General features: G+C 35.8%; 1 protein-coding gene across 7 annotated transcripts in view; it reads right to left on the bottom strand.

Moving 5' to 3' along the window:
• Window positions 1–25,005, bottom strand: part of LOC307185613 (uncharacterized protein) — a 913,805-nt gene that overhangs the window by 333,772 nt on the left and 555,028 nt on the right. The window lies entirely within an intron of this gene.

The following is a 25,005-nucleotide window of genomic DNA, read 5'->3' as shown; positions in this document are numbered from 1 at the left end:
AGAGGACTGGGGTTGTTGGCGTGAACACAGCCTGAAGGGGGCTAGTGTGGCACAGCTGGCCGGGAGGAAGTCCGGGGAAAAGTCTGGACCTGCTGAAGAGGCAAGAGACTTCTTCCCTCTTTGTGTCCTGGTGCGCGAGTAGAGGGGATTAAGAGCCCTGCTTAAAGGAGTTCCAGAGACGGGCGCGAGCCGCGGCTAAAAGCGTGGACCACAGAGACGAGCATGAGACGCTAAGGCTGCTGCCGCCACCAAGAAGCCTGTGTGTGAGCACAGGTCACTATCAACACCCCTTTTCCGGGGAGCCTGTGCAGCCAGCCACTGCCAGGGTCCCAGGATCCAGGGACAACTCCCCCGGGAAATGCACGGTGTGCCTCAGGCTGGTGCAACGTCATGCCGGCCTCTGTCGCCACAGGCTCGCCCCGCACTCCATGCCCCTCCCTTCCCCGGCCTGAGTGAGCCAGAGCCCCCCAATCAGCGGCTCCTTTAACCCCGTCCTGTCTGAGCGAAGAACAGACGCCCTCCAGCGACCTACATGCAGAGGCGGGGCCAAATCCAAAGCTGAGCCCCGGGAGCTGTGAGAACAAAGAAGAGAAAGGGAAATCTCTCCCAGCAGCCTCAGAAGCAGCGGATTAAAGCTCCACAATCAACTTGATGTACCCTGCATCTGTGGAATACATGAATAGACAACGAGTCATCCCAAATTGAGGAGATGGACGTTGAGAGCAAGATTTACGATTTTTTCCCCTTTTCCTCTTTTTGTGAGTGTGTATGTATGCTTCTGTGTGAGATTTTGTCTGTATAGATTTGCTTCCACCATTTGTCCTAAGGTTCTATCTGTCCCTTTTCTTTTTCTTAATAATTATTTTTTTAATAACTTTATTATATTCTATTTTACTTTATTTTATTTTACATTAGCTTCTTTCTTTCTTTTTTTCTTTCCTTCCCTTCTTCCTTCCTTCCTCCCTTCCTCCCTGCCTCCTTTCTTTCTTTCTTTCTACTACTACTAATTCTTTCTTTCTACCTTTTATTCTGAGCTGTGTAGATGAAAGGCTCTTGGTGCTGCAGCCAGGAGTCAGTGCTGTGCCTCTGAGGTGGGAGAGCCAAATTCAGGACACTGGTCCACAAGAGACCTCCCAGCTCCACATAATATCAAATGGTGAAAATCTCCCAGAGATCTCCATCTCAACACCAGCACCCAGCTTCACTCAACGACCAGCAAGCTACAGTGCTGGACACCCTATGCCAAACAACTAGCAAGACAGGAACACACCACCCATTAGTAGAGAGGCTGCTTAAAATCATAATAAGTCCACAGACACCGCAAAACACACCACCAGACATGGACCTGCCCACCAGAAAGACAAGATCCAGCCTCATCCACCAGAACACAGGCACTAGTCCCCTCCACCAGGAAGCCTACACAACCCACTGAACCAACCTTAGCCACTGGGGACAGACACAAAAAACAACGGGAACTACAAACCTGCAGCCTGCAAAAAGGAGACCCCAAACACAGTAAGATAAGCAAAATGAGAAGACAGAAAAACACACAGCAGATGAAGGAGCAAGATAAAAATCCACCAGATCGAACAAATGAAGAAGATATAAGCAGTCTACCTGAAAAAGAATTCAGAATAATGATAGTAAAGATGATCCAAAATCTTGGAAATAGAATAGACAAAATGAAAGAAACATTTAACAAGGACCTAGAATAACTAAAGATGAAACAAACAATGATGAAAAACACAATAAATGAAATTAAAAATACTGTAGATGGGATCAATAGCAGAAAAACTGAGGCAGAAGAACGGATAAGTGACCTAGAAGATAAAATAGTGGAAATAACTACTGCAGAGCAGAATAAAGAAAAAAGAATGAAAAGAACTGAGGACAGTCTCAGAGACCTCTGGGACAACATTAAATGCACCAACATTCGAATTATAGGGGTTCCAGAAGAAGGAGAGAAAAAGAAAGGGACTGAGAAAATATTTGAAGAGATTATAGAGATTATAGTTGAAAACTTCCCTAATATGGAAAGGAAATAGTTAATCAAGTCCAGGAAGCACAGAGAGTCTGATACAGGAAAAATCCAAGGAGAAATATGCCAAGACACATATTAATCAAACTGTCAAAAATTAAATACAAAGAAAACATATTAAAAGCAGCAAGGGATAAACAACAAATAACACACAAGGGAATCCCCATAAGGTTAACAGCTGATCTTTCAGCAGAAACTCTGCAAGCCAGAAGGGACTGGCAGGACATATTTAAAGTGATGAAGGAGAAAAACCTGCAACCAAGATTACTCTAGCCAGCAAGGATCTCATTCAGATTTGATGGAGAAATTAAAACCTTTACAGACAAGCAAAAGCTGAGAGAGTTCAGCACCACCAAACCAGCCTTACAACAAATGCTAAAGGAACTTCTCTAGGCAAGTAACACAAGGGAAGGATAAGACCTACAATAACAAACCCAAAACAATTTAGAAAATGGGAATAGGAACATACATATCGATAATTACCTTAAATGTAAATGGATTAAATGCTCACGCCAAAAGTCACAGATTGGCTGAATGGATACAAAAACAAGACCCATATATTTGCTGTCTACAAGAGACCCACTTCAGACCTAGAGACACGTACAGACTGAAAGTAAGGGGATGGGAAAAGATATTTCATGGAAACCAAACCATATTTCAATGGAAAGCAAAAGAAAGCTGGAGCGGCAATTCTCATATCAAACAAAATAGACTTTAAAATAAAGACTATTAGAGGAGACAAAGAAGGACACTACATAATGATCAAGGGATTGATCCAAGAAGAAGATATAACAATTGTAAATATTTATGCACCCAACATAGGAGCACTTCAATATATAAGGCAAATACTAACAGCCATAAAAGGGGAAATCGACAGTAACACATTCAGTGTAGGGAACTTTAACACCCCACTTTGACCAATGCACAGATCATCCAAAATGAAAATAAATAAGGAAACACAAGTTTTAAATGATACATTAAACAAGATGGACTTAATTGATATTTATAGGACATTCCATGCAAAAACAACAGAATACACATTATTCTCAAGTGCTCATGGAACATTCTCCAGGATAGATCATATCTTGGGTCACAAATCAAGCCTTGATAAATTGAAGAAAACTGATACTGTATCAAGTATCTTTTCCCACCACAATGCTATGAAACTAGATATCAGTTACAGGAAAAGATCTGTAAAAAATACAAACACATGGAGGCTAAACAATACATTACTTAATAATGAAGTCATCACTGAAGAAATCAAAGAGGAAATCAAAAAATACTTAGAAACAAATGACAATGAAGACACGACGACCCAAAATCTATAGGATGCTGCAAAAGCAGTTCTAAGAGGGAAGTTTATAGCAATACAATCCTTCCTTAAGAAACAGGAAATATCTCGAATAAACAAACTAACCCTGCATCTAAAGCAATTAGAAAAAGAAGAACAAAAAAACTCCAAAGTTAGCAGAAGGAAAGAAATCATGAAGATCAGATCAGATATACATGAAAAAGAAATGAAGGAAACGATAGCAAAGACCAATAAAACTAAAAGCTGGTTCTTTGAGAAGATAAACAAAATTGATAAACCATTAGCCAGATTCATCAAGAAAAAAAGGAAGAAGACTCAAATCAATACAATTAGAAATGAAAAAGTAGAAGTAACAACTGACACTGCAGAAATACAAAAGATCATAAGAGATTACTACAAGCAACTCTATGCCAATAAAATGGACAACCTGGAAGAAATGGACAAATTCTTAGAAATGTACAACCTGCCAAGACTGAATCAGGAAGAAATGAAAAATATGAACAGACCAATCACAAGCACTGAAATTGAAACTGTGATTAAAAATCTTCCAACAAACAAAAGCCCAGGACCAGATGGCTTCACAGGCGAATTCTATCAAACATTTAGAGAAGAGCTAACACCTATCCTTCTCAAACTCTTCCAAAATATACAAGAGGGAGGAACACTCCTAAAGTCATTCTACGAGGCCACCATCACCCTGATACCAAAACCAGCCAAGGATGTCACAAAGAAAGAAAACTACAGGCCAATACCACTGATGAACATAGATGCAAAAATCCTCAACAAAATACTAGCAAACAGAATCCAACAGCACATTAAATGGATCATACATGATGATCAAGTGGGGTATTCCAGGAGTGCAAGGATTCTTCAATATACGCAAATCAATCAACGTGATACGCCATATTAACAAATTAAAGGCGAAAAACCATATGATCGTCTCAATAGATGCAGAAAAAGCTTTCGACAAAATTCAACACCCATTTATGATAAAAGCCCTGCAGAAAGTAGGCATAGAGGGAACTTTCCTCAACATGATAAAGGCCATATATGACAAACCCACAGCCAACCTCATCCTCAATGGTGAAAAACTGAAAGCATTTCCACTAAGATCAGGAACAAGACAAGGTTGCCCACTCTCACCACTCTTATTCAACATAGTTTTGGAAGTTTTAGCCATAGCAATCAAAGAAGCAAAGGAAATAAAAGGAATCCAAATCAGAAAACAAGTAAAGCTGTCACTGTCTGCAGATGACATGATACTATACATAGAGAATCCTAAAGATGCTACCAGAAAACTACTAGAGCTAATCAATGAATTTGGTAAAGTAACAGGATACAAAATTAATGCACAGAAATCTCTGGCATTCCTATACACTAATGATGAAAAATCTGAAAATGAAATCAAGAAAACACTCCCATTTACCACTGCAACAAAAAGAATAAAATATCTAGGAATAAACCTACCTAAGGAGACAAAAGACCTCTATGTAGTAATTTATAAGACACTGATGAAAGAAATTAAAGATGATACAAATAGATGGAGAGATATACCATGTTCTTGGATTGGAAGAATCAACATTTTGAAAATGACTCTAATACCCAAAGAAATCTACAGATTCAATGCAATCCCTATCAAACTACCACTGGCATTTTTCAGAGAACTAGAACAAAAAATTTCACAATTTGTATGGAAACACAAAAGACCCCAAATAGGCAAAGCAATCTTGAGAATGAAAAATGGAGCTGGAGGAATCAGGCGCCCTGACTTCAGACTATACTACAAAGCTACAGTAATCAAGACAGTATGGTACTGGCACAAAAACAGAAAGATAAATCAATGGAACGGGATAAAAAGCCCAGAAGTAAACCCACACACATATGGTGCATGGTTTATCTTTGATAAAGGAGGCAGGAATGTACAATGGAGAAAGGACAGCCTCTTCAATAAGTGGTGCTGGGAAAACTGGACAGGTACATGTAAAAGTATGAGATTAGATCACTCGCTAACACCATACACAAAAATAAGCTCAAAATGGATTAAAGACCTAAATGTAAGGCCAGAAACTATCAAACTCTTAGAGGAAAACATAGGCAGAGCATTCTATGTCATAAATCACAGCAAGATCCTTTTTGACCCACCTCCTAGAGAAATGGAAATAAAAACAAAAATAAACAAATAGGACCTAATGAAACTTCAAAGCTTTTGCATAGCAAAGGAAACCATAAACAAGACCAAAAGACAACCCTCAGAATGGGAGAAAATATTTGCAAATGAAGCAGCTGACAAAGGATTAATCTACAAAATTTATAAGCAGCTCATGCAGCTCAATAACAAAAAAACAAACAACCCAATCCAAAAATGGGTAGAAGACCTAAATAGACATTTTTCCACTGAAGATATACAGACTGCCAACAAACACATGAAAGAATGCTCAACATCATTAATCATTAGAGAAATGCAAATCAAAACTACAATAAGATATTATCTTATACCAGTTAGAATGGGCATCATCAAAAAATCTAGAAACAGGGCTTCCCTGGTGGCGCAGTGGTTGAGAGTCCGCCTGCCGATGCAGGGGACACGGGTTCGTGCCCCGGTCCGGGAAGATCCCACATGCCGTGAAGCGGCTGGGCCCGTGAGCCATGGCCGCTGAGCCTGGGCATCCAGAGCCTGTGCTGCGCAACGGGAGAAGGCCACAACAGTGAGAGGCCCGCGTACCGCAAAAAAAAAAAAAAAAAAAAAAAATCTAGAAACAATAAATGCTGGAGAGGGTGTGGAGAAAAGGGAACACTCTTGCACTGTTGGTGGGAATGTAAATTGATACAGCCACTGTGGCAAACAGTATGGAGGTTCCTTAAAAACCTACAAATAGAATTACCATATGACCCAGCAATTCCACTACTGGGCATATACCCTGAGAAAACCATAATTCAAAAAGAGTCATGTACCAAAATGTTCATTGCAGCTCTATTTACAATAGCCCAGAGATGGAAACAACCTAAGTGCCCATCATCAGATGAATGGATAAAGAAGTTGTGGCACACATATACAATGGAATATTACTCAGCCATAAAAAGAAACGAAATTGAGCTATTTGTAATGAGGTAGATAGTCCTAGAGTCTGTCATACAGAGTGAAGTAAGTCAGAAAGAGAAAGACAAATACTGTATGCTAACACTATGTAGATAGTCCTAGAGTCTGTCATACAGAGTGAAGTAAGTCAGAAAGAGAAAGACAAATACTGTATGCTAACACATATATATATGGTATTTAAGAAAAAAAAAATGTCACGAAGAACCTAGGGGTAAGACAGGAATAAAGACGCAGACCTACTAGAGAATGGACTTGAGGATATGGGGAGGGGGAAGGGCAAAAAAAATAAAAAATATATAAATTACTTATTCAATTGTCTATAACTCAGTGAACTCACAGATTTTTATTTGTTTTTGGGAATGACATTCATTATTATAATTATTTATTTTTTGGATCTAATTATTTCATATTTGGTCATTGGGAGCTCCTTCAAGTTGGTTCCTGTGTCCTTTCAACATGCAGGCTTATCACGAACTTTCCCTGACCCAGATATGGTTCAATCACTTCTCCAAGTTAGTCTCATTCTTTTAATTGGAGAATGGTATCAAGCTATGGAAATCAAGCTATGGAAGCCAGCTGAGCTTAATGCTCCTCGGGCTTTATTGCTTCTCGGTGAGCAAAGCTAGGAAACAACATGTATATTCATATACACATATATCTGTATATATGTAGTTAGAATTCAACACCAGAGTATTCAGTTTAGTATTACTTCTTTCCATATTTGTAACTCTTTTCTCTGATTGTGATAAACCTCCAGTTTTCATTATCCACAATGTGTTTGCACACAAAGTAGCTTCAGAAATGCTAACCCATAATGTCATGAAGAAAAATTTACTTACTATAATACCATATTTGTGTCCATTCATTTTTGTCTTTGGCTTTGCAATACCAAGTCAAAATGCTCTTTCCCAATGTTAATTAGGTGAGTGTTTTTCTTCCCTAACCCCTCAGTACAGTCATGTTAATTTTCTGTAACAAACTTATGTTTGTTCATTACTAATTTTATTCTAGTTTGGATTCTCCCCATGTCCTGGTTAATTTTAATTATTTTTTTATATTTTACATATGTGAAATATTACCAACATACTAAAAGCCAAACTAAGCAAAGATATATGCTGAATGTCATCCCTTCATCATTCCTTCTATACCATATTTAGTCCTTTCTTCCCATTCTTTCCTCCTGTTTTCATTTACCTTCTTTAGCTAACTAATCTCATCAGTTTTTGGTTTACCTTTCCTGTATTTATTTTTGCTCAAATAAGCAGATATCTGTTACTTTTTTCTCAAAAAACAGGATTTTGATTTAATAGACTTACTGTCTTACTATTCTCTACCTCGTTAATTTCAGCTTTTATCTATACTGCTTTTGTTTTGTGCTTGTTTTTTTTTTTTTTTTTTTTTTTTTTTTTTTTTTTGCGGTACGCGGGCCTCTCACTGTTGTGGCCTCTCCCATTGCGGAGCATAGGCTCTGGACGCGCAGGGTCAGCGGCCATGGCTCACAGGTCCAGCCACTCCACAGCCTGTGGGATCTTCCCAGACTGGGGCACGAACCCGTGTCCCCTGCATCGGCAGGCGGACTCTCAACCACTGCGCCACCAGGGAAGCCCTTGTGCTTTCTTTTGATTTAATAGTTATTATTCTAGTTTTCAACTCAATAATTATTATTTTTTTCTTTTTTACTACTAATAGTTTTTAGTGAAAGGAATTTTTAATGTATCCCATAATTCTGATACTATTTTTAAAACATTCTCTTCTATCAGTGCAGATATTTTAGTGTGGTTTTGTTTTGTTTTTTGTTGGTGAAGAGTAACATATGTATTCCAATTATTTCCATTCTCTTTTGCCTTGTAGGATCCTAAGTTTTCCATTTTGCTTCTTTTTCTCTTCAACACCCAGTTTCCAAAGGGTGCCTCCTTCTTCCCATTTGTCTTCTCCTTCACCAAAAACTATGCATCCCAAAGCCTATCACATCATACCATGGATATTTTTAAGTCCCTTCTCTATATTTTATCTTTGATTCACCAGGACACTTTTAATATATTTTCATCCTGAGGATGGACTAATTCTTTCTGTTGATGGTTTCAGATGAACTTCAGGCCTGTCTCTAGCTCCCCTCTTTTCCCTCTCTCACAGTTAATCTCAGTCAACATTTGCTTGGCTTCTACCACCACCAGTCCAGCATGAGATCATCCACTAGAATTGGGTTTCCTTTTATTTACAGTTATATTGAAGTTTGGGCATTCTCTGACTTCAAGCTATGCTTGAAGGTGCAGTTTTTGTGTCATTTTACTTTTCATAACGCTATTCTGTATTATTTGGGGGGAAAATAATGAGAGATGCAAAACCTGGGTGCTGCCATTTTCTTCAGATATTTACATGTCTATTGCAATCATTTTGGTAGCTACCTGTCACACCATCTATCGTTCATACTCATTAGTTCCTTGAGGGCAGAAACTACTTTAAATCATTTTTATATTAGCAGAATCTAGGCTCACAAAAATGTTAGTTGAATTGAAGTAAAGACTCCTGATGATTTGTGTGTTTCCCTGAGTGTCTATGGCAGTTCTTGCCAGTTTGTGATGACCTCTGTGGATACAGGAATCTTTGGGAAAGTATAACACAGTTACTGATATTTTAAAAGTACACTTAACTGATGACAAAGTAAAATACATTCCAATTTATAATGCTTTGTTTTCAGCTTAATATATGTGAGGGATTATTATTATTATTATGGCTAACTTCTTTGGCACATAGGTTGACTCTTACCAGTAGCATATATTGTGGGCTGTCTATTCAATAGTTTCTTCTTCTTCTTCTTTTTCTTCTTCTTTTTCTTCTTCTTCTTCTTCTTCTTCTTCTTCTTCTCCTTCTTCTCCTTCTCCTTCCTCTTCTTCCTCTTCCTCCTCTTCCTCCTCTTCCTCCTCTTCCTCTTCTTTTCTTTTTCTTCTTCTCCTTCTCCTTCTCCTTCTTCTCTTCTTCTTCCTTCCTCCTCTTCTTCCTTCTTCTTCTTCTTCTTCTTCTTCTTCTTCTTCTTCTTCTTCCTCTTCTTCCCCTTCTTCCCCTTCTTCCCCTTCTTCCCCTTCTTCCCCTTCTTCCCCTTCTCCTTCTTCTCCTTCTTCTCCTTCTTCTTCTTCTTCTTCTTCTTTTCTGCTCCTCCTCCTCCTCCTCCTTCTCCTTCTTCTCTGTGTCTGCTGAATCCTGATTTTTGCTCTGGTCTTCATCTTTCCCACATTTGACTTGAGGAAATAATGACTGCCTTAGGCTGAACAAGGTCATCCCACTCCCCTTGACTGCTTACTGAGACTTGAAAAAATTCCACTGGAAAGATCCCTGTGAAATTTTGTTTTAATTATAAATATGGCTACAAGGAAAAAGATAATCCTTTTTCTATTCTGCATGTAAGAGTGTAAAGATGGGATATTTGGACCTGCTGTGATCATAGTATAACCACAAGGGAATTAATATTCTAAGATTTGAGTGAAAAGAACCTGAGTTTTTGATGAGATCCCAGAAATACCAACTTGGAGTTTTAACCAAACTTGAGTCTTCCTTGAGATAAGCCTTCAGACATTTTATTATGTCAAGTAATAAATTCCTTATTATTTAAAATAAGTTGAGCTATTTATATAAATTTTATATATTTTTTCCCTGCTTTTTTGAGAACACTTCTTTTTATTGGTGTTCCAGCAGTACAATTGAGATAATTTTGAAGTGGTAAACGCTGAAAGTGTAAATATGCCCCGTAATTGTGCTGCTTCATACTGTTTTCACAGGGAAGTCAACCCCAGTGTTAATACTTCTATTTGTAATATATTATATATAATATATTATATAACATATATATTTCCCTGCTTTTTTGAGAACACTTCTTTTTATTTATATATTATATATATTTATTTAGCCTATTTATTTATAGTTTTTTATCTGGCCACCTAACCACAGTATGCTTCAAGATAAAATCAAGTCAGAAAAAACCTCAGTGCTTTCAGAATTTCAATCCCTGCTTTTTAGTTCCAGCACATCTGCAGGAGTAATAAGTTTTGTGATTTCTTAGAGTCTTGTGGTTAACCTCACAGCATGGAATGAATTATCTACAATTCCATCCTTCATTAAAACACCCTTTCCATGAAACGTGTCAATGAAGTCAGAACCTAGCTGGCCACAGACCAACCAGAGCACTGACCATCCACTTATTTTTTTTCGTTATACCCCTTAATTATGGCAAAATACAGTCATTCATTCCGAAGAATTTTAAACTGTTTATGTTGTATCCTAAGTTAAAAACACCTATAATGTTTTAAACAGGGTGAATATATACATGTATCAAAGTTAAATGCCATACAACATGTATAAACACAAATAACTTTGACCTCAAATGAGACTGGATGATTAAATTTAATCATTCCTCTCTCAAACTACACAAATAGTTTCCTCTGAAGCATATTTAATAATATTTTTAAAAGTCTTTAACTCCTAACCATGCCCACAAAATCTATAATCCCCAAAGATTGCTTAAATTTGAGAGAAAACGAAGGAGACTGTCACTTCAAAAGTTGTTTCTCAACATTAATTCCATATTTTCACTTCTGAGCACATGCAAATGACCCTCTGCCACTCCCAGTTTCTCCCTTTAACCTCTTATTCTTCCTGAGTTTGGTAAGAAGGAGAGAGTTTGGGTAAAGGCACTTCTCCCCTATTTTTTAAAGTCCGTATCTCTACTATTGTGACATAATCAACCATAAAGAGCCCCAAATTAAAAACACAGCATCCCCTCAATTGAACACTTGGGGAGATTTGCCAAAGGTCATTGTTTAGACTATAGGTGAAGACTGTAGTTAGTAGTCATTATCTTCCAACAGCTCTTTGAGATAAACAGATATATATTCAGTATGTAATAAAAATAACAAAAGAATTTGCAACTGAATTGAAATAGAAGTCCAAAACTGAGCTGAATGCTCTTATAAGTAAGAATTCTTTGAGGAGTCAGGGGTTATACTACCCTTCAAAACCTTTACAATAGTTCATAGACCAATGTAAAGACAAAGAAAAAACAGTTACAAAAGGTGTTTATACAGCCTTTGAATATTTGAAACATTCAAATCTCACTTCAAGAAGAGACATATAGTTCTCCTTCCTCAAAAATATGACAAACTTTTCTGGGTACTTTAAAGGCTGTTAATAAATAACTCTATCCAATTTATATAAATTATATTAAAAGGAAACATATTTTCAAGTTTAAATGATTACTTTGAATAACTCGATGCATGTGCCAGAAATAATTATTAGGATGCCAAACCACATATCAAAATCAGGTGTTTATTTTTAACTTAATATCTACTACTCATCTCTTTTACTCCCTATATTATTCTGGAATTTATTAATATGTTTTACAATATTTATGATGATATTTCTAGTCATTAAATGCAAATTTTTCTTAACTTGTAATAGTTTCTACAACTGTATTTGGAGGTGTAGCTTGATGAAGAAAAATATTGGGTTTTTTAAATGAAAAATAAGAATATTACTTAATGTGATTTACTACCACACTGTAAGAAGGACTTCTAACACAAGCAAGTATAATCAAATTGTGTCACAAACTATTTTTATACAGATTTTTTAACTTTCTGGAATTGATTCTTACCCGTCTAACCAAAAGAGTCCTGAGATTTTTTTTTTTTTTTGGCACTGATAGGCGTCTTGGCTAAACAGTACCATAACTTAACTCCCTTCTCCTGTTCCATAAGAATTCTTGTCACTGATATATGAAAGAATCCTTGGATACATTCCTGCTGTTCATATTCTCTTCAGAGTGGGGATTAGGAGTCATCTGCATTGATAACAGATTTATGCATTATATATAATTTTCTTTACTGAGCTTTCTTTTTCTTCATAAATGATGGAAAACTTACATAGTATTTTGGTTAATTGTCCTTATGTTCAAATAAATTCTTTTGCATAACTGCAGTTTGTGTTCAAATAATGCCTCCCTTATGCTGCTGGAACTGAAATATATAAATGAGTTTTATCTTTAATGCAAATGAATTATAAACAGGTTTAGGGAGAATAAACAGATAATTTTCAGGCATGATGGCTAAAATGGTAGGGCTTCCTTAACATTCTTTTGAATTACCTAGGTTCACCAAGGGTTTAGTACAAAACCAGTGAAGATGAAAATTCAGAAAGTTCTGGATTAAAAACTCTAAATCAAGACTGGGTTACTGCCTGTGACAAGCAAATTATATTTTTTAAAGATTAATTAGAGGATTGGTTCTATATGGCCTTGGTGGGGGGAGTAGGGTCTTTGGGACAAAATCATTTCTATCATGTCTGTGCCTAGCACCTATGTGTTATGCTAAATGTCATTCCCCTCTTCCTTCTAGTATTTGAGCATTTTCACCCAATCATTTGTTTAAACTGTGAACCATGCAAAATCAAGAAGAAAAAGACCCTTAAGAGCATTCATGCCATTGGGATTTAATCAAAGAAGGTTACATCACCTATTTCCTGAGAGCCATCCCTGATCCGTCCCCCTCCACACAGCCACAGTATCACTTCTCTGCTCTTCTTAGGACAATCTTTCATAGATCTAACTGCCTCACATTTATTCAAGTACATGCATTATCCAGCCAGTTGAATCACAAGCTCCTAGAAGTTAGGGAAATTTATCTTATTCATCTTTCTATCTTACATATCATTTTAAAACGTATTATATTAGAGGTGATCAATACAGGTTGAATACTATACGATTTGAAGAGTAACTTTAAAAAATCATTTTCAGCAACACTTCAAACTTTTATCAGAAATCAACAACACAAGACCAAACTATTTCAAAACTATACGTTTATTCAGTTATCCATAAATAAATAAGAACACCTATGCCATTTTGACACAGTACACTTTCAAGATTGGCCACAAAATCATTATTTATCTTCATACAAATAGCTTAAATGTGTTTCCCTCTAAACACACTGCTACAATTTAGTTTCAGCTCTCCCAGGAAAAAACATAATGAGAGTGTACTCATTGTATGCAGTGCAAATTAAACCCAGAGAAAAGTTACTACAAAGAACATTTCCACACATGCCCTCCATCCCAGGTTCCTAGAAGATCCATTAGGGCATTCAGCACCAAAAGAAGAGAGGCACGTTAACAATTTAATTTAAAATCCTTTGGTAATTTGCAATGGAAACTTATAAGAGCTGGATTTAATCTAAACTGTGTTTCAGCTCCAAAATGTAAAAATACAGTTTTCATCTTATATTTCAGGCAAGAATACTGAATACTGAATACCAATGAGTTTGGGAACTGGGATTGAACAATAGTAGAAAATACCTTTTGTGTAACCACTTCTGAAATTCCTCACTATATTAATAAGTTCTCCTTAGCTTTCCTGTGATTCTTTAAAACATATGCCTCAAATTCCAAAAGGTACTTTTTTTCCCTCTATATTTATGGAGTTGCCAATCAGATAAAAGTTTCAGAGGGCTGCACATTTACGATTAATAGAAGCATATTGATGGAATTAGGGCTCCAGGCCTTCAAGAGTACTTCTGTCTTCAGTAATTCTGAACCAAAGATGAACCTTCCTTGCTAAGTGTCTTGGCTAAATCTTTTTCATTCCTGACAGCCTTCAAGAACTTGTATTTTTAAGAATTTACCCTGATACACTGAGTTATCCTTGTATTTCATCCTAAACCAGGTCTTATTACCTTACCCATGCTCTATTAACACCAGAACCCTAAACTATTCTTGGTGAGAACACATAATAAGTGAGCCCTTGTACCAAATCAAAATAACCTCTTGAAGCAAAAGGTTACCTGGTACTTTCTTCTATTTTAGTGACTCTACATTTTAGGATAAACAAAAATCATCTGTCATGAATATTTAAGATTCCGATTGTGGCATCACACTCAAAGAGATTCAAATTCAGTAGGTTGTGGGGGAGGCCCATGAATTCGTTATTTTAAAAAGCCCCCTGGATGACTCTGATTCATGTTAAATAACGGACTGGTCAATCCTTTGAACCACACATGGGAAGAACAGTACCTGTTTAGAACACAAAAGCTCACGTCTTCATCATTTTACCATTTAAAAAACACTGGCGTTAATGTTTCTAATAGGGTATTTCTATCTTAGTTCCTTAAGCTTCGTAATAATGTACTATATTGGCTTAAAAACTTTTGAAGAAATTCAAGAATATTTGAAAAGAAACTCATTTTTTTCAAATGTTTCTTATTAGAAAATACTTTAAATTTAACACATTATAATGGTGCCTCTAACACTCAACAAGCTGGACAAAATTATTCCAATCATTATAACTATCATAATGATACATGAATTATAATGTTGCTTTAATTTCTTTGAGGGAATACTTACTTTTTCATAAACTATAGCATTCCTATAGCTATAGTGATATCTAAACTGTTGTCACAGTTGACCTTTTTTGTGTGGCTTGAATAGGACCATTTTTCTAAAAATCAAACTTAGTTTTTTGTCTTAATAGCCCTTAAATGGATTCTATTTAACAATATGTGGTTATCTTTCAGTATGCTTCTCACAAAAACCTTACAGAATGCATTTCAGCCCCCTGAAATGAGTACAGCTATAAAAATAATTGCATGTAGTATAAACAAACACTGGTAGAGAAATAGAAAGACTTAAGGCTTTCGGTCATATTAAGCAAGTTAATTAGCAGTTCTGAAACTACTTATCTATCTATAAATGGGGAGAGTATGGTACAATAGTAACTGAGCTATAGAAGAGTGAAATGCATTTAAAAGAAGGAGCTATACAACAGTGAAGTATCATTATCACCAAATATGTAATTGTAGAGCAATTTGGATAACAGGACATAGTAATGGTTCAATAGTTAGACAAATGGCTCTAAAACGTTTTGGTTTTAGGATTCCATTACACTCTTAAAAATGATTGAAGACACTAGAGTTTTTTAAATGTAAAAATATATCATATTGGAAACTAAAACTGATAGATATTTAAAAAATATTTATTTATTGTCCATTTATTCATTTAAAATTCTCCACCTCAGGAGGTAGAGCTTAATCCCCATGCCTGACCCTAATTATGGGCTGGACTTGAGTGACTCACTTCCAAAGAACAGAATAGAGAAATGGAAAAATAGTAACTTTAGAATTAAAGTTGACAGGCACTGTCTTAAACAAGTGATCAAGGTTAACATAACAGTTAGTTATGTTGATTTCCTGACATGATGTAGGTACATCATAATGAGAAGGGTACTTTATCTCAGTGATAACCCTCCATAAAACCCATAACTCCAGTCTAACCATGAGGAAACTCAAATTAAAGAAGAATCTATACGATACTTGAACAGACTCTTCAAAATTGTCAAGGTCACCCAGAAAATAAAGACTGAGAAGTTGACTCTAGAATTACAACTAAATGCAATGTGGAGTCCTGGATTGGATCCTGGAATACAAAGGAACACTAGTGAGAAAACTGATAAAATCTGAATAAAGTCTGAACTATAGTTAGCAGTAATGTATCAAAATTAATCTCTTAGCTTAATAAATGTACCATAGTATTGAGATATTAATATTACAAGAAAGTGGGTGAAGTACAGAAATTCTCTGTACTGTCTTTACAACTCTTTTGTAAATTTAAACTATTTTCTAAAATAAAAAATATTTTAATGATTCAACAAACTAAAAAAAGCAAATACATAACAATAGATACAGAAAAATCATTTGACAAACTCCCATAACCATTCATGATAAAAATTCTCAGTAAACTAACAATAGAAAGTTCTCAACTTGGTAAACACTATCTACAAACAAGCAAACAAACAAAAACCTACAGCTAACATCATACTTAATGGTCAGAAGCTTGAAGCTTCCCCAGTAAGATTAGGTACAAGGCAAGGATATCCCCTCTCACTACTCGTTTTCAACGTTGTACTGGAAGTCCTAACTGAAAGGAAATAAAGGGTATACATATTGTGAAAGAAGGCATAAAACTGTCTTTGTTCACAGATGACACTATCATCTACACAGAAAATCCAAAAGAATACACAACAACAATAAACTCTGGGACTAATAAGCAATTACAGCAAGGTTGTGGGATACAAAATTAATATACAAAATTCAGTTGCTTTCTTACGTACCACCAATGAACAAGTGGAATTTAAAATTAGAAACACACCACCATTTACATTGGCATCCAAAAATATATATAAAATACTTATATATAAATCTAACAAAATATGAACAAGATCTAAATAAGAAAAACTATAAAACTGATGAACAAAATCAAAGAAAAACTAAATAAATGAAGAGATATTCCCGTTCACGGAAAAGAAGACTCAATATTGTCAAGATGTTAGTTCTCCCAAATTTTATCTATAAATTAATGTAACCCCAATCAAAATTCAAACAAGTTATTTTATGGATATCAACAAATTTATTTTTAAGTTTATATGTAGAGGGAAAAGATCCAGAATAGCCAACACAACACTGAAGAAGAACAAAATTAGAGGACTGACATTAACCAACTTTAAGACTTACCATAGAGCTATAGTAATCAGCAAGTGTGGTATTGGTGAAAGAAGAGACAAATAGATCAATGGAACAGAATAGAGAGACTAGAAATGGAACAACATAAATATAGCCAACTGATCTTTGACAAAAAAGCAAAGGCTATACAATGGACCAAAGATAGTCTCTTCATTAATGGTGCTGGAACAATTGGACATGAACATGCAAAAAAAGTGAATCTAGGCTCAGACTTTACACTCTTCAGAAAAACGAACTCAATATGAATCACAGAACTAAAAGTAAAACACAGTACTATAAACTCCAAGAGGGTAACATAGAAGAAAATCTAGATGACCTTGGGTATGGTAATACCTTTATAATACAACACCACAGACATGACCTATGGAAGAAGTAATTGGTAAGCTGGACTTCATTAAAATTTAAAACTTCTTCCTGTGAAAGACAATGTCAAGAGAATTAGAAGAGAAGCCACCACTGTGAGAAAATCTTTGCCAATCATATACCTCATAAGGAATTTATATCCTACAATTCAACGACACACACACAAAAATACAATTAAAAAATGACCAAGGACTTCACTAGGTATTTCTCCAAGATGATATACAAATGACCAACATACATATGAAGAGATGCTCAGTATCACAATCATCAGAGAAATGCAAATCAAAACCACAATGAGATATCATCTCACATCCATTAGGATGGCTACTACAAAAAACAAACAAACAAAAAACCAGAACAAGTGTTGGTGAGGATATGAAGACACTGAAATTCTTGTGTACTTCTGGTGGGATTTTAAAATAGTGCACCTGCTATAAAAACAGTATTGAGGTTCCTCAAAATATTAAGAAGAGAACTACCATACAATGATATAACCCCACTTATTAGTATATCCAAAAGAATTGAAAACAATTCAAAAAAATTCTGCAACCCAAGAGAATTTAAAGCAGGGTCTGGAAGAAATATATGCACATTCATGTTCATAGCAGCACTACTCACAAGAGCCATGAGGTGGAACAAACCCAAATGTCAATTGATGGATCAATGGATAAACATTGATATATATAGACTCTAAAACAAGATCAATGAACTTTTCACTCTCTGAAAAACCCACTAGTCTATCATGCAAGTTTTTAAAATTATTATTTATTTAATTGAAATTAAATATAAAAAGATATTTATAATTTGGTATTTCCACTCCTGACTAAATAATATCAGAGACATTCCTTGAAATTCATATTGGCAGAATTATTAAGGTTGCTGTTACTTTTTTCTACATACCTATAACATAATTGTAATATCATATCAAGAGGTATTCTTTTGTGTATATGAATTGCAATTCTGGGTAAGGATAAAAGCGTATAAATGCCCCTTCTTCTTAAGAAACCCATGAGTAGTACACCTGAAACTAACGTAACATTGCATGACAACTACATTCCGTTGTCAAATGGAAAGAGAGGGAGCATAACATCATACTATGGAAAAAAAGTGAGGTCAGGAGCTAAATCTATTTACTAACTCCCAAGTGGAAACAATATCCTTTTCTTGGCTATATTCTTTTTTTTTTTTTTTTTGCGGTACGCGGACCTCTCACTGTTGTGGCCTCTCCCGTTGCAGAGCACAGGCTCCGGATGCACAGGCTCAGCGGCCATGGCTCACAGGCCCAGCTGCTCCGCGGCATGTGGGATCTTCCCGGACCGGGGCACAAACCCATGTCCCCTGCATCGGCAGGTGGACTCTCAACCACTGCGCCACCAGGGAAGCCCCTCCTTGGCTATATTCTAACAGCTGATGCTTGACTCAACATCACTAAGCAGCAGCATGGACCTTGCCTATGTTAGACACTCAGAATATTCCTTTTGTACAAGTTGCTTTGTTGTTGTTGTTTTAATGTGGACCATTTAAAAAATCTTTATTCAATTTGTTACAATACTGCTTCTGTTTTGTTTTTTTAGCCGCGAGGCATGCGGGATCTTAGCTCCCTGACCAGGGATCCAATCCGGACCCCCTGCACTGGAAGGTGAAGTCTTTAACCACTGGACCACGAGAGAAGTCCCTACAAGTCGTTTTATTACAAGAAATAATTGTGATCTTACTTAAGAGAATAAAGTGGTTACTTTTGCTTTTATAAAAATTTTAAAGAGGAAAAGCCAACCAGACTGGTTACAGAAAAGGGAAGAAATAAAACTGTAAGGTTTAGAATCTATTCTATTGTCTACATACTAAGAGTTAAGAGAAAAGTGATGTGAATTTGGATAGTCACAAATATGGATCCCCAGATGAATACAATATTAAGGAAAGAATAGGAATTCACCAAAAAGAACTGGATAGAATTTCATTACATGAAAAGGAAGTAGTAAATGAAGGCACTGAGGTAGGGGAAAAATGGCTTGTATAGGAAATTTGTGTATTTTGTTGTGACTAAAGACTAGACTCTGTGTGGTAGAAATGTAAAAGATTACAATGGAAGTATAAGAACATATCATAAACTATTTTCTTCAAAAAAGTCTGTATTTGATTTTCCAGCATTGTAATTTCCAAACCCTATTCTATAGATAGACCTTTTAATCTACAAATGCCCAATGTGAATTTCCAAGAGGTAAATATATAATTCACAATTTCCTAAACTTATTATACTTAACCCATCTAAAATTAGACAACATCTTAAAATTGATAGGTACAATTTCTATAGCAGTGTTGCTTTTGAACCTTCCCCCCACCCAAAATAAGTTGTTGTTGTTGCTGTTTTAATATATCACGTGTCATAAAATCTATGCAGTTGAATAAAATGGAAAGAACACAGTATTTGTCTATGCAATTTTTCCTCTGTTTAACACCTATTAATAACTTACTGAACTAGTGTTCCTTGATACAGTTTAGAACTAAGTACTGTAGGAATTAGTTCCAATATTTGTTTAGTGGGTTTTTCAACTTTTACCTCCTAAAGCTAACATAGCCATTGCTATATATTTTAAAAAATTGATGAGTTTGGGCAGTAAAGCCTATAATAATTTCTCCAGAGTCTAATACCCTCTTTGGGAAGACTCAGTTAAACATCATCAGCTGATGAAATATCTCACAAGTGCTACCATATTATAGAAATAATAAAAGTAGAAAACCAAATTTCTGGTTTTCATGTCCCACATCTTATTGGAGGGAATTAATTAATTTCTCCCAGGTCCAGTTTTTCTACCATATAGGGATTTTGAATGTATATATGTTGGGGGGAATTAAGGAAAAGAATAAGAATTGAGTTGTTATTTGAATTATATTACTTTTAAATTGAAATTATATTCAAGATAAAACTTATTGTATAATTTCATAAATCAATTACAAAGATTGTATCCTAGGATATGCAAGAAGGGAATAGCCCTGAAGCTAGGAAGACCCTACAAATTTTCATATCATGAACTCTAAATGAATCTATAACCCTTCCTGCACTGAAATGAGTAATGTGAAGCTCAAGCAATGTGAAGAGGAAGGCATTATGATAAGATGGCATCCTTAGAGAATTTACTCTTATGAAAACAGTCAATCTGGGATTAATTTTGAATGGTATAGCCAGTATTTATCATGGGAGATGAGAGTTACTGAATGTAAAAATAGGGACCCAGGGAAGTAAGTTTAATTCATTATAGTGTTTGCCATTAAGACAACAGAACATGTTATTTTTTTCTTATAAATATCCTCTCAGCTTGAAACTAATATTTTTTCTGTGTTGATCTCTATTTTACTGCATCAGAAAGTCGCACTCATTTCCATAATTTGAACATTTCGAATCGAGTACATAAGGATGGATAATCACAAAGCCAGTGGAATGACACATTTGGCTACCAATCATCTTACAGTCATGTCTGACTTCTCCGCCTAAAATCCATTTCAAACAATCTGTGAGGATACACTCAACAAATTTCCTGTGTATTTCACAAAAGAATATTGAAATGTACAGTGACATGGTTCTGGAAGATTTTGAAGTCAGATTAGGACTGACTGCTACTAGCTTTTTTCCTTCTGCTTACACCCTTCAAAGCATAGTTGTGGGTGAACATGGCAGATTACTGGAAAGTTTGACAAAGTCAAAACAAGGTCTCTCAAGGTGAGGCTGAAACTGAGGTGTTTGTCAGATTGTTCACTGACATGGCTAGTAAAACATCATTTGGGCTAGCATGTCCTGTTGTGACTGCCTTTCATGATATATAAATAAATATCATGGTCCCTAAGAAGTGCTTTATATATTGAGTCATATTCATTTCCATGGTGCCACTGTGTTTGGTACTTTATTAATCATAGGATAAAGTAGTTGGCTGAAAGTAGATGAGATCCAGTTCCTGACCACAACCAACACAAAATCTAGCTAAACATGTACCCACTAAGCAAATGAATTATCAAATTAAGTAGCATATGAATTTATGTAAATTAGAAGCATAAATATAGAGCAATGTAATGGACTAGTCATGTGGGTTTGCTGTATATGAAGCAGGCAGAGTTTGATAATGTGAACAGCAAAGAGAAAATATGAAGATTGTCATCTGCATCTGCAAAGAAGAAAACTGCAAGACTGAGAAGTGAAAAATGATATCACTGATAAGGGAAAAGGAACAATACGATAGCTTGAAAGCTACAATCAAGGGCAGTAGAAATAATTCCCTTTTGCATATGACAAATTTAAGGCAAAGCTAGTTGTTCTACTCTAAAAATGTGGTATTATCTTCTATACAAACAAAATCATGGAAAAAGAAGAAAGTCTGGAAATTTTATTCATGTTCAAATGCTATAAGTTCCCTAATAGAGTGCATGGGTACAAAGGGAGAAGACAGGAGAGGTCATGAGGTCATGGGATGGTTAGTAGGTTATCTTTCAATAGATTTGAAATATATGGCAAGGGACTTTAAATCAGTGTTTGAAAGTAAAATATAAAATAGAAGAAAATATATATACAAGTTAATTATTGAAACTTTTTTTCCTGGCATGGTCTTAGAATCAATTTTTATCAGCAACCTATACACAAAAATTAGTTTCATTATTTCTATGTGACATTATGGAATAAAAGTGTATATTATCCAGCTCATATATGCTTCCTGTGGATGAAGCATATATCCAAAGGACTTTAAGCCATTTCAAAAAATATAAACAATCCACAAAAGACTAATAATTGCTATCACTGGAGTTATCTTGAAAAATATGCAGTAGAATCCAAAGGTGATATGATTAACTAAGCTTATAGCACCCTAAAGCAACTACTTTGAAGGTGACAATCATTTGAATCACTGAGTTCCAGCATGATAGCTTAAAAAATTATTCACTTTACTTCATTCCTACCTTTTATTTTTAAAGCAGAAAAAAAAAAGATAACTTTTGCTCTCTGACTCAAATCCTTTTTGAAATGCGATAGGTTAATAACTAAGTTTAATTTTAAAATTGTATCTTTTTTGTCAATTCTGTGAGTTAATTCCTAAGATAAAGTGTATGCATTCAGCTCTTTTAGCTTATATTCCTTTTTCTCCTGACTTCCTTAGCTTTACATGGTCAAGATCTGATTTTCCTTGCAAGTAGCCTGAGAGAATTAAGTTTCGTCATGGTTCACGAAATCAGAAAGCTAACTTCAAAATCTTCTTACCCTAAAGAGACTGCATACAGGTTAGGGACTTTAAACATAATAATCAGAAGTATGTTTTCAATTCTAGAGGGGCTGCAATGAGGTCTGCAGTCAATGACACAGTCTTGTCTAGTCTGTCGCTGTAGGTAATGGTGCAGAAAAAAACAATATATGATGCATGGCAGATGAAGAGCGAAGATTGAGAATCAAAACAGACTGAGCTCTTTATTCACAAAGCAATTGAGCCACAGTAATCAATTTACCTGTGACCAAGTGAGTGTTAGGAGGGGAACATTCCAGGGACCCGTTACATTCTCATCTTGGGAATCACAGGATCCTGCTGACAAATATAGCACAAAAACAGAATACCTATCACTTCCAGCCAGGAGGATCTAGACTTCTTCATCAGCAGGTGCCTGGTCCCCTTAAATAAAAGATGCTTTCTTTTTCTTTTTTTCAATGCTTTGAACTCTTTTTTTGTTGTTGTTGTTGCACCGGGTGTTAGTTGTGGCTTGCCAGCTCCTTAGTTGCGGCTCGCCAGCTCCTTAACTGCAGCACATGCACTCCTTAGTTGTGGCATGCGAACTCAGTTGCAGCATTCATGTGGGATCTAGTTCCCTGACCAGGGATTGAACCTGGGCCCCCTGCATTGGGAGTGAGGAGCCTTGTCCACTGCACCACCAGGGAAGTTCCAAGAGGCTATCTTTAGACATTAGAGAAAACATTTACTTCATCCAGTGTCAGATTGCAGTAATACTCAACATTTCCAGACATCATGGGGATTGAGTTTAAATACACTCTCTCAAAGTGGAACCTTAGCTAAAACATAGGGCCTGTTTGGTACATATTTCTCCCTGATAAAGCTCAATGTGCTATCCTCCATCCTCACACTGCCATGATGAAGGAAATTAAAAAAAAAATAGATTGTCAATTTTCTCATTCTTATCAAGTTGCCAAACCATTTTTAGAAACCTCCTAGGCTGGAGGGTGTAAAAAAGGTATGCAAATATTGCTCCAGTTTAAGAACTTAAACTCTAAAACTATGACAAAGCTATCAAAGGCCTTATGGTGTATAAACACTTATGTAAAGGGCTGTCTTCCACATTCTAAGAACTCTAAGGAATGGACATTGATTTTTTTTTTAAGGGAGATGGGGAAGAAGTAAGAGGTTTTGGGAAAATCTATACTGTTTTAGTAAAGTCTCCCATTTGCTAAACAGTTTGACAACATTAGAAAAGCTCTTTGAATTATGAAGGTGATTTTTAAATCCAGTGGTCTTCACAGTGGTTTGTAAATGGCATGTGAAGATTACCACCATAATCTCACCAACAAAATTAGAATAAATTTAACAGACAAAGGATGAAAGTAAGACTATTTCTGCATTAGATAAAATACTAGTTATCACAATACAGACTACTAAAACATAGGGCTTAAAGAGTAAGACCAGTTGGTGATCATGAAATATCTCCATCCCCACTTGTTTAGAACACATCCATAGAAACTTACTCTCTCTCAAGTCCTGGAGAAAACAAGACAAGTAAGATACTAATTACATTGTCTTTGCTTCTTTTTCATTCCTTCACCTCATAACCACTTCTAGAACTTGTAATCTTACATGGGAGAAACTTTGATACATACATAAGCAGGCACAGTCAGTAAAATATGGTAAGTTTTATAACAAAAATATGAATAGGGTTCTTTTACACATTAAGAATTAGGAGGGGCTTCCCTGGTGGCGCAGTGGTTGACAGTCCACCTGCTGATGCAGGGGACACAGGTTCGTTCCCTGCTCCGGGAAGATCCCACATGCTGCGGAGTGGCTGGGCCCGTGAGCCATGGCCGCTGAGCCTGCGCGTCCGGAGCCTGTGCTCCGCAACGGGAGAGGCCACAACAGTGAGAGGCCCGCATACCGAAAAAAAAAAAAATTGGTATAATGTTAATCCAGTATCCTGAACGTTCATAACAAAAGAGAATTTGAAGGAATATTCAGTTTTCAATGGCTAGCAGTGAGTGCTGGGGAGAGGGAAAGAAGGGTATGACTTTCCTTCCTCTAAACTTGTTATCATTTCATTTAAAATACAGTTCATAAACAAAATTAAATATCAATCCATTGAACGCTATTCATCAAACTGGTAAGCTATGACTTTTATGTACTCCATTTGCAATCCTTTTAATCTTAAATCTCAGAAAATTTAACTCTAATAGCTTATAAACTGTTCAATCACATTACTTTGATTGGCTAATAGTTATTGGTAGACTCCTGGCACAAAACTGTTGCTCTGTGGTTTTAATACCACATCTACATACATACATAAATGAATGACTGTTTCATTTATTAACATTATTTTTAGACATAGACCTGATAGAAAAATATAGCAACAAATTTAAATGCATATGACCAAAGTAAAATTATCTTAAATTTGAATCACTGAG

This window comes from Stenella coeruleoalba (assembly GCF_951394435.1).
Source record: "Stenella coeruleoalba genome assembly, chromosome: 4".
Classification (NCBI taxonomy): Eukaryota; Metazoa; Chordata; class Mammalia; order Artiodactyla; family Delphinidae; genus Stenella; species Stenella coeruleoalba.
The sequence above is the reverse complement of the archived record's forward strand: the minus strand, read 5'-3'. Positions and strand labels throughout refer to the sequence as shown.